The sequence below is a fragment of the Crinia signifera genome, chromosome 1 (genome assembly GCF_055691185.1).
Source record: "Crinia signifera chromosome 1, ASM5569118v1, whole genome shotgun sequence".
Taxonomy (NCBI): domain Eukaryota; kingdom Metazoa; phylum Chordata; class Amphibia; order Anura; family Myobatrachidae; genus Crinia; species Crinia signifera.
The window spans coordinates 78,952,171-78,961,855 of NC_139217.1; the positions used below are offsets into that span (position 1 = coordinate 78,952,171).

Sequence of the window (9,685 nt, forward strand, 5' to 3'; positions counted from 1 at the left end):
AACAGAGAACCATGGGCAGACATTATTTGTCTGCCCTGGGGTCTCTGTGTGTCCTTATGTCTCTTAGGTATTGTATAGAAGAATGCCGTCTTTGGCATCTGCTTCTGTAGATATTTGAAAACATCAGGCGTGATGGTACCCTTCCTGGCGGCATCGGAGAGAGGATGGTTTCTAATGCTTTTGAATATTGTTCAGTGGGGTTATGTTCCAATAGCTTATAAATTTGTAAGTTGGCGATCACATTCCTCCCGATACTGTTCAATGTCTTGCACAATGATAGATCCCCCTTTATCCACCCCTCTTATTGTGATATCTTGTCGAGTCCACAGGTTTTTTAGGGCCTGACATTCTTCGTTGGATGAATTCGGTCTGGCAGAAGATTTTGTATTCTGACTGGAGGTGTCTAATAATCTGGAGAAAGTTTTTATGGAGGCGTTTGCGGATCAAAGGTGCTTGTGGGTTCCAGTTTCTTATATATAGTATGTATATATACTACAGCCTGCCTTGTTTTTTGCATTGAGTGCCACTGTGTTTAACTATACTATATGTATTTTTTTCATACTGTACGCTACTGGTGACCCCCCCCCCCCCCATATCCATTGTCACCACCCTCCTTCCTGCCAAGTTGTTCACTTATTCTGCATGAGCACATGGTAAACCTTTTATAAATTTGAGCCCCATGTTGACCTTAATCCTGTACTGCCTACAGTGAGAAAAAAACATGCCTGTTATTACTGTATATATGGTAAAGGTTCCCGAAAAAAGTCTTGATCCATACCATTTGCTAATTTTTAGTCCTATAATATTTAGAGAGCACATGTTGCATCTGTGGACCGCATGCTACTGTAGAGTTGGAGAACAGAGTTGGAGAACTTGCATTTTTGAATAAATTAAAAAATATAACAAGTACTGTAAACAGATTATTGACCATTTGAGTGTCAACGTTGCTGCGCGATATCCTCAAAATATCTGCTAAAAATGCCATGTATAAATTCACACAAATACAGCCAAGTCAATTAATTGAAGTTTTGTTAACTACTGCACCCAAAAAAATAATTTGTAGTGGATATCTCAAAGCAACATGGCAATGTTAAAGGAAACTAACGTTAAAGGCAACTAACATCAAATAAAACAGGATATTAGAGCATGCTCTTAAACTGGTCTTTTTGTTTCATAATGAAGTTGTTCAGTAATAAATGAGTCATACCCATAAAAACTAACCCCAAAAGAAGCGATTGATATTGCTATAAGCACAGCACTATGATGTTATTAAATAGATTTCACATAGTTTTAATGCATTATACTTGTGAGTTAACCCATGTGTTGTGACCTATTTCATGCTTCATTATGTTTAAGAGCATCCTTATCAAAAGTTAAAATATATACACGTATTAGAACACCATAAAATGTTGCTTGAAGGAACAAGTCATTTATCTTTAATGAATATTACTTGCCTGCATTACTGATCAAACTGTACACATAGACATGTTTCCAAAATATACCTAAATATTCAAGATTCTATTTTACATCATAGTATTATTGAATTGAATTAAAGTCTAAAGTCAAAAAGTTTACGGCCATACGTTAACGCTTTGAGTGCCAACGTTGCTGTGAGACATCTTTAGTACATACAAATACAGCCAAATCAATTCATTGAAGTTTAGTTAAATATTGCATCCCTGCACTGCCCCTGTCGCACCGTGGTGGATCCGCCGCTGCCATGTGTCTGTGGTTTTATAAAAGCAGTCGGCTGAGTGTAATACGATCTTGCCCAGAGTAAAAATGGCCGCGGTGTCTCCTGACTTGTGTGGTTTCTATGGTAGTGCTCCGCCTGGGTCACTTCTGGGGGTGCACCTTGCTGACACTCACTACAAGATGATTCAGAATGGATACGGCAGCCCCACCCCAGAGCGGGATATGTCCCTGTACCACTGTCAGCGCTTAGGATGGTGAGATAGGCCGCTGCAATTATATGACCCTACGTCACTGGGCACGATATAGAGCAGCGCATTATACATGTACTACAGGGTTTATACAATATGTGTGACAGCCTACACAGCATGTGTGGGAATATATGTTGAATGTGCGGCGTCACATGTGTTGCTCCTCGTTCTGCTTGCTCTTTAAACTACATGTTTCCAACATATGGGCAGGAGGAGGAAGGGGGGGTGAGAGGAGGGGGACCCACATTTTTGTTGTCCAGGGCCCCCACAGACCATAATCTGGCCCTGCCTTTGCAGTAATATTCTATGTACGTGAATTACATTTGTCTGCACTACAAGTACCAGCAGTCTGCTCTGCATAAACTCCTATGAGCCCTTTGCAGTAATATTCTTTTTTTTTTTTTTTTTTTTTTTAGAATATAAACAAAATACAAAATACATTTAACAAGGTAGTCGAGAGTACATCAAAAGCCACATAGCTGATAACAGTAGTATCATAGAGTGGGCAGCAACAATGCCAAACATGAAGGGTAGTATTCAATGCCGCTCGCCACGGCCGGCGAGGGGGTTAAACAGCGAGGATCGCAGAAAACCAGCAATCCTCGCTGTTTTACCCCCTCACCGGCTGCTCGCCCTATTCAACGTTCCGGGGGAATCCACGCCGCCACAGGCGGGGAAAGTCCGTTACAGGACTTTCATTGGGCTGCCCCCACCCTATGGAATGCCCTTTGGTGCACAATAAGACTCTCCACTAGCCTCCAAAATTTCAAGCTTTCCCTGAAATCTCACCTCTTTAGGCAAGCCTATCATATTTGAGTACCACACATATAACCCTCTGAGGCACTTATGTATTATATATCTTCCCTTCTGGACTTGTAACTTGGTGGGACTGCTATTCTATTACTGGTGCCTGTCCTTGTGTTTCCCTCCTATGTCCCTATAAATTGTAAGCAGGGCCCTCCTACCTCCAAGTCTGTCTGTCGTTACCCAGTTTGTTCTATCACTGTCTACTATTGTAAAGCGCAACGGAATCTGGTGTGCTTTATAAGAAACTGTAAATAAATAAATTAATGACTTTGACTTTCTATTTTTATAATATGAATTACTCATCTACCCTGAACACTGTTGTAGACCTCAGGGCCGGCAACAGAAATCTTGGGGCCCCATAAATTGACATTTCTGGGGGGCCCCACCCCCTGCAGTCAGCCGCCCGGCATTTGATTGCTGTGGGCGGCTGACACATAACACCCACCCCCCAACAAGAATTTTTGCGCTGCAGACTCGGGAGGGGAAGCTTCCTGGGGATGCCTGTTTAAACACACAGCTCATGTCAGTGTGTGTAAGCAGTGGCTGGAAGCTGCGTATTCTGACAGGCATCCCCAGGAAGCTTCCCTTCCCGAGTCTGCAGCGCCGCGGCCGCAAATATTCTTGTCGGGGGGGGGGTGGTTTATGTGTCAGCCGCCCACAGCAATCGAGTACCAGGCAGCTGACTGCAGGGATGAGTGGCTGATTCTGGGGCCCCTTCGATGGTCGGGGCCTGGGTCAGCTATCCCCTTTGACCCCCCCCCCCCCTGTTGCCGGGCCTGGTAGATCTACAGATACAATTTTTAGAAAACATGTATTTTCTGTTCTAAACTATTTTGAACAGATATTTAATTCCTGTTAAACCTCTATATTGTAAGTTCAAACATTTTTATACTTTTTTAAACATAATATTTAAGTGAATTTTTATGTATAACTGAAATTAGAACCAAAGCACTAGACTCTGTACACATCTCTAGTTTTCTGGGTGAGAGAGTTTATCTTGCCACTTGTGACATGACCTGTTTCTGCACCTTTATAGGGACATGTATTGTAGAAATGGTTGCTCTCATATACAGAGTACACAGTGGGGGTTATTCTGATTCACTCGAAAAGGCACAATCACTCTCAAATGGACAAAACCATATGCACTGCAGGTGGGGTTGATGTAACATGTGCAGAGAGAGTTAGATTTTGGTGTTTTATTGTTTCTATGCAGGGTAAATACTGGCTGCTTTATTTTTACACTGCAATATAGATATCAGTTTGAAGTACAACCCCCACCCAAATCTAACTCTCTCTCTCTGCACATGTTACATCAGCCCCACCTGCAGTATATATGGTTTTGTCCATTAGAGCAGTGGTTCCCAAACTGTCTGCCGTGGCTCCCTGGGGTGCCTTGGAACACTTGCAGGGGTGCCCTGGGCTGGTGGTCCAGGACCAATTCAAATTAATTATGGTTAATTATTTATGTGAAAAACCAGTGTTGATGGCTGCCAATAATAAAATATGTACACACAGAAGCAAATCCTGTCTTTAACACATAACTAACCCTGGGAATCGCATATAAACCCAATCTAATACATTTTTGTGCGGTCTAGGGGTGCCGTGAAAAAATGTTGATACCCTTAGGGTGCCATGATTCAAACAAGATTGGGAACCACTGCATTAGAGAGTGATTGTGCCTTTCCGAGTGAATCAGAATAACTCCATGTCTATTATACAGATGGCGCCGGGCTTGTCTTTGCTGGGGATGGCGGAGGACTCGCCACCCGCCATCCCCCGCCCCGCGCCATCTGTATGTCGGAAGGGGACGCGCGTGCACGAGGTGCACGCGCGTCCCGTTCCGACGGTGCTTTTCCCCGGGTCCCCGCCGGCTTCCCCGGGTCCCCGCCGGTCCACACCGCCCCCCCGCAGCCCCCCGCAGCCCTGCCCGTCTCCCTGAAGCTGGATACGGGCAGGACTGCACCCGCCGCGCCGCCTCGCCGCCCGGCTATTGAGGCGCTCGTGCGTGGGAAACGCACGAGCGTCTCATTCAGCCAGAGCGCCAGATTGCTGGCGGATCGCCAGGGACACGGTCCTGGCGCTCCGCCAGCAATAATAAGGCCGGCGCCATCTGTAGATGAAGTTTTCTTTACTCCATTGCTCCTTATTTATAGTGTTGTCCTGTGTACCAACTCTGCCAGAACTATTGACTTTAATTCCCAGGGAGCGTGACTCATGCTTGTTTTTAACTTGTTTTTTACTTACTGCTTTTAGTACGGCCATCAATTTTCTGTCTCCTGACCGCGGTTCATTTGACTTTCCTTCTCCTCTTTTGTCTATACTCTAACCCAGTGGTACTCAAATTCATTCTTCAGAACCCCACACGGTTTACATTTTACAGGTCACCCAACAGGTGTACTTATTATTGACAGACACATTTTAAAATATCCACAGGTGGAGCAAATTTTATACTTGATTCTGTGAGGAGACCTGCAAAACATACACTGTGTGGGGTCCCGAGGATCGACTTTGAGAACCTGTGCTCTAACCTGTGTAATACACACCACAGGGGTGCTTTAAGAGCAGGTGGCCCATGTGCGGTCTCTTATGGCCAGGTCCCCTCATCTCTGCCGGGAGCAGCACCCGCCCGCTGTCTAGTGCAGTAGAGCCTGAGCACTAGACTAGGCCATTTTTCTGGAAATTTCAGCAGTGCTGCTGCCTTCGACGTGGGGCTTCGGATGGTAAGTATTAAAGAATGGGTGGAGTGTGGGTAGTGTGGGCCCCACTGGGAATCAGGGGCCAGTCTGCACCTATTATAAATACGCCAATGACACAGCACTGCAGAAGCATGTGTCTGGGATATTGGTGTTCATGCACGGCAGAATGCAGGTGCTTACTTAAATGTATGACTGACAAAGGTATGATCTATACAGTGCATACAAGGAATCTCAGAACCGTATATATGTAATTGAAAGTATTATATGAAAATTATCGGTACTTGTTTCCTAGCACGGCCACACCGATTTACATCGGAGTGGTCGTGTCGGAAAAATCGGGTCGATCGCATCGCATGCGATTTGGTCGCATGCGATGCGATCGACGCGACCGACCGATTTTGGATCCGATTTTTTTTTGGAATGAAATGTAAATCGGGTCCCTGGGACCCGATTTTACACTGGATTCAATGTAAAATATTTCCCAACCCCCCAAATGTAACGGCGTACAACCCACCCCACGATAGACGCCAACCCGAAGCGTGGCGAGCGCAGCGAGCCCGCGAGGGGCGGCGGTGCGCGTCCTCCGACCTTTTCATTCCCCTACTATCCACGTCGGCGTGGAGTTGAGAATAGAATAGTGTGGCGAGCGCAGCGAGCCACCGAGCCCGAAGCGTGGCGAGCGCAGCGAGCCCCGCGAGGGGACGCGTATACCTGTGAAGTTATACGCATCCCCTCGCGGGGCTCGCTGCGCTCGCCACGCTTCGGGCTCAGTGGCTCGCTGCGCTCGCCACACTATTCTGTTCTCACTCCACGCCCTAGTGGATAGTAGGGGAATGAAAAGGTCGGAGGACGCGCACCGCCGCCCCTCGCGGGCTCGCTGCGCTCGCCACGCTTCGGGTTGGCGTCTATCGTGGGGTGACGACGGGGACATCTATAATGTGAAATGGGTCATATTGGCCCATTTCACATTTTTCACATTTTTTCACTATTTCAATGTTAAAAAATATTTTAACATTGAAGCCTATGTAAAAATCGGGGGCATCGCGTCGGGACCATTGTTAATGGTCCCGACCGACGCGATGCCCCCGATATTTTACCTTTCCCGACACGATTTCAATGTTAAAATATTTTTTAACATTGAAGTCTATGGGGAAATCGCGGGCATCGCGTCGGTCGCGTCGGGACCATTGTTAACGGTCCCGACCGACGCGATGCCCCCGATATTTTGTCCTAGCCGGCCAAATGGACCTGATTTCAAAGGAAATCGGGTCCATCGTATGGATCGTGTACCTTAACTTAAAGGTACACGATCCATACAATTGTGGCCGTGCTAGGAAACAAGTACCAAATTATCATATACGGTGGATTTAGTATGCTAGGTGACACTTGGCTCTTGTAGCACCAGAACAGGTGATTACTGCTGTGGGGAAGAATGATGATGTTTGTTCTATTATATAACTGGGAAAAACATATGGTCGACACAGGCTGAGACGTTGACATGTTGACACCGAGAGACAATCTGTAGGTATGAGATTGGTGAATTCGTCGATTGATTGCTCCTGGGTGTTAGAGAAACAATTGTCCAGTGTAGTAACTTTTAGTTTAACTTGCTACTGGCAGATGAAACAAAGATTAAGGCAGAAAGTACATTGGCTTGGTTTCGTTTAGTTTGACACACTGTTGCTAAATTGCTGAAAAGGAAGAGTACTGTGTCTATTTTGATACAACAGTGGATGTAGATACAAAGTTGCTCGTCAGCTGTACATTAGATGGTATATCACACTATGGATACAATGTTATGGCTGGCTTATCACACTGTAGATTTGAGTAATCAGCGCTGTGTCACACTAAAAGTTTGGATAATCAGCTCTGTGTGTACTAGTTGACACGGCTGGTGTGGACACAGATATTTATGGTGTCACACTGATGTTAAAATCTAGTTGAACAAAAGTAAGCATGAACCAAGATAATTGGAGGAAAAAAAGATCGAGATGAATACAGGTAAAGAGAAGCGCTTGGATGGGAGCACAGCCCAACTGCCAATTAGCAGTGGGGGATGTGTCCGTGTACCTGCTGCCGCTGCCTGTGTTAGCGGCTGACGGGGATGGGTGGTGTACCACGCGATGCCGGGGTGGTCGGAGATCGGACCGTCTGCGTTGTGGACTGCCTGTGGAGATGCGGAGTGGCGGGAGCTGGACCCGCTGTTGTCCGGTGCCAAGACGCCGGCCGGCTGCCCGGGGATGGGTGAGGCGGCGGTAGGGATAAAGTTGCTGCCGATGCGTGTCAGAGGAGTGAGGCTGGAAGGAAACTGACTGCTGGACACGTGTTTCGCAGGAAGAAGCCTCATAGGCGAAACACGTGTCCAGCAGTCAGTTTCCTTCCAGCCTCACTCCTCTGACACGCATCGGCAGCAACTTTATCCCTATCGCCGTCTCACCCATCCCCGGGCAGCCAGCCGGCGTCTTGGCACCGGACAACAGCGGGTCCAGCTCCCGCCACTCCGCATCTCCACAGGCAGTCTACAACGCAGACGGTCCGATCTCCGACCACCCCGGCATCACGTGGTACACCACCCATCCCCGTCAGCCGCTAACACAGGCAGCGGCAGCAGGTACACGGACACATCCCCCACTGCTAATTGGCAGTTGGGCTGTGCTCCCATCCAAGCGCTTCTCTTTACCTGTATTCATCTCGATCTTTTTTTCCTCCAATTATCTGGGTTCATGCTTAATTTTGTTCAACTAGATGGTAACATCAGTGTGACACCATAAATATCTGTGTCCACACCAGCCGTGTCAACTAGTACACACAGCGCTGATTATCCAAACTTTTAGTGTGACACAGCGCTGATTACTCAAATCTACAGTGTGATAAGCCAGCCATAACATTGTATCCATAGTGTGATATACCATCTAATGTACAGCTGACGAGCAACTTTGTATCTACATCCACTGTTGTATCAAAATAGACACAGTACTCTTCCTTTTCAGCATTTTAGCAACAGTGTGTCAAACTAAACGAAACCAAGCCAATGTACTTTCTGCCTTAATCTTTGTTTCATCTGCCGGTAGCAAGTTAAACTAAAAGTTACTACACTGGACAATTGTTTCTCTAACACCCAGGAGCAATCAATCGACGAATTCACCAATCTCATACCTACAGATTGTCTCTCGGTGTCAACATGTCAACGTCTCAGCCTGTGTCGACCATATGTTTTTCCCAGTTATATAATAGAACAAACATCATCATTCTGCCCCACAGCAGTAATCACCTGTTCTGGTGCTACAAGAGCCAAGTGTCACCTAGCATACTAAATCCACCGTATATGATAATTTTCATATAATACTTTCAATTACATATATACGGTTCTGAGATTCCTTGTATGCACTGTATAGACCATACCTTTGTCAGTCATACATTTGAGTAAGCACCTGCATTCTGCCGTGCAGCAGCGCATATAAAATACGTTTTTTCTCCCCTCCCCCTTTTCTTTCCCCAGTCTGCCTTCCCCAACCCCATGGGTCACAAGTGATGCGCCATATCTATCTGTAGTCAAACAGTTATAATTGATTGAAGTGCACCGAATTAACCCACTATATTGCCACCATACCCCACTGGACTGCCCAAACCCTCCCCGAACTTGGAAGCCAAGCAGTGCAGGGCCAGGACAGTACCCAGGTGGGAGACCCCTGGGGAAGACCAGGTGTGGCAATATAAACATAAGGGAGGTGAATCGTTACTTCAAATCCATTTCTGTATATATGACTGCCAGAGAGAGTCCCTATATATTATATATAAATCATTTTTTTGAGGCCTTTACTGTTTGGTAAACCATTCGTGGTATACCCAGTGTGCAATCCCAGCACAAGATTTCATACTATTCTTATAGGGAACTAAATCATTTATCTGCCTATGATCACTGGTAAACCGTACCTTTGACCCATCAGTGCATGAATGATAAATTAACGTGTGATTCAATATTCCTTGACAATTTTAGTTCAAGGTTCACACTACATTCTAAATCATTTTTTCAAAAAAATTCATTTTTTTCCCATCACAATGTGCCATTTATTTTAACAAAGCGTCTTCAATAAAAGTTACGTTTTAAAAAAAACTACCATCTACTGTATCTAAACTTAAAAAGGAGTGCGCCCACAAAGCATTTTTTTCTTTCTTTGTCAGTCTCTTTCTGACAAAAAAATCCCAGTGTATAAACATTGATCTCAAACGCCGGGCGCA

At 45.8% G+C, this 9,685-nt stretch overlaps 1 pseudogene; it reads left to right on the forward strand.

Annotated features, from left to right (window-relative positions):
- The first annotated feature begins 9,042 nt into the window (after positions 1–9,042).
- Positions 9,043–9,161, forward strand: LOC146038199 (5S ribosomal RNA; annotated as a pseudogene).
- The last annotated feature ends 524 nt before the right edge of the window (positions 9,162–9,685 follow it).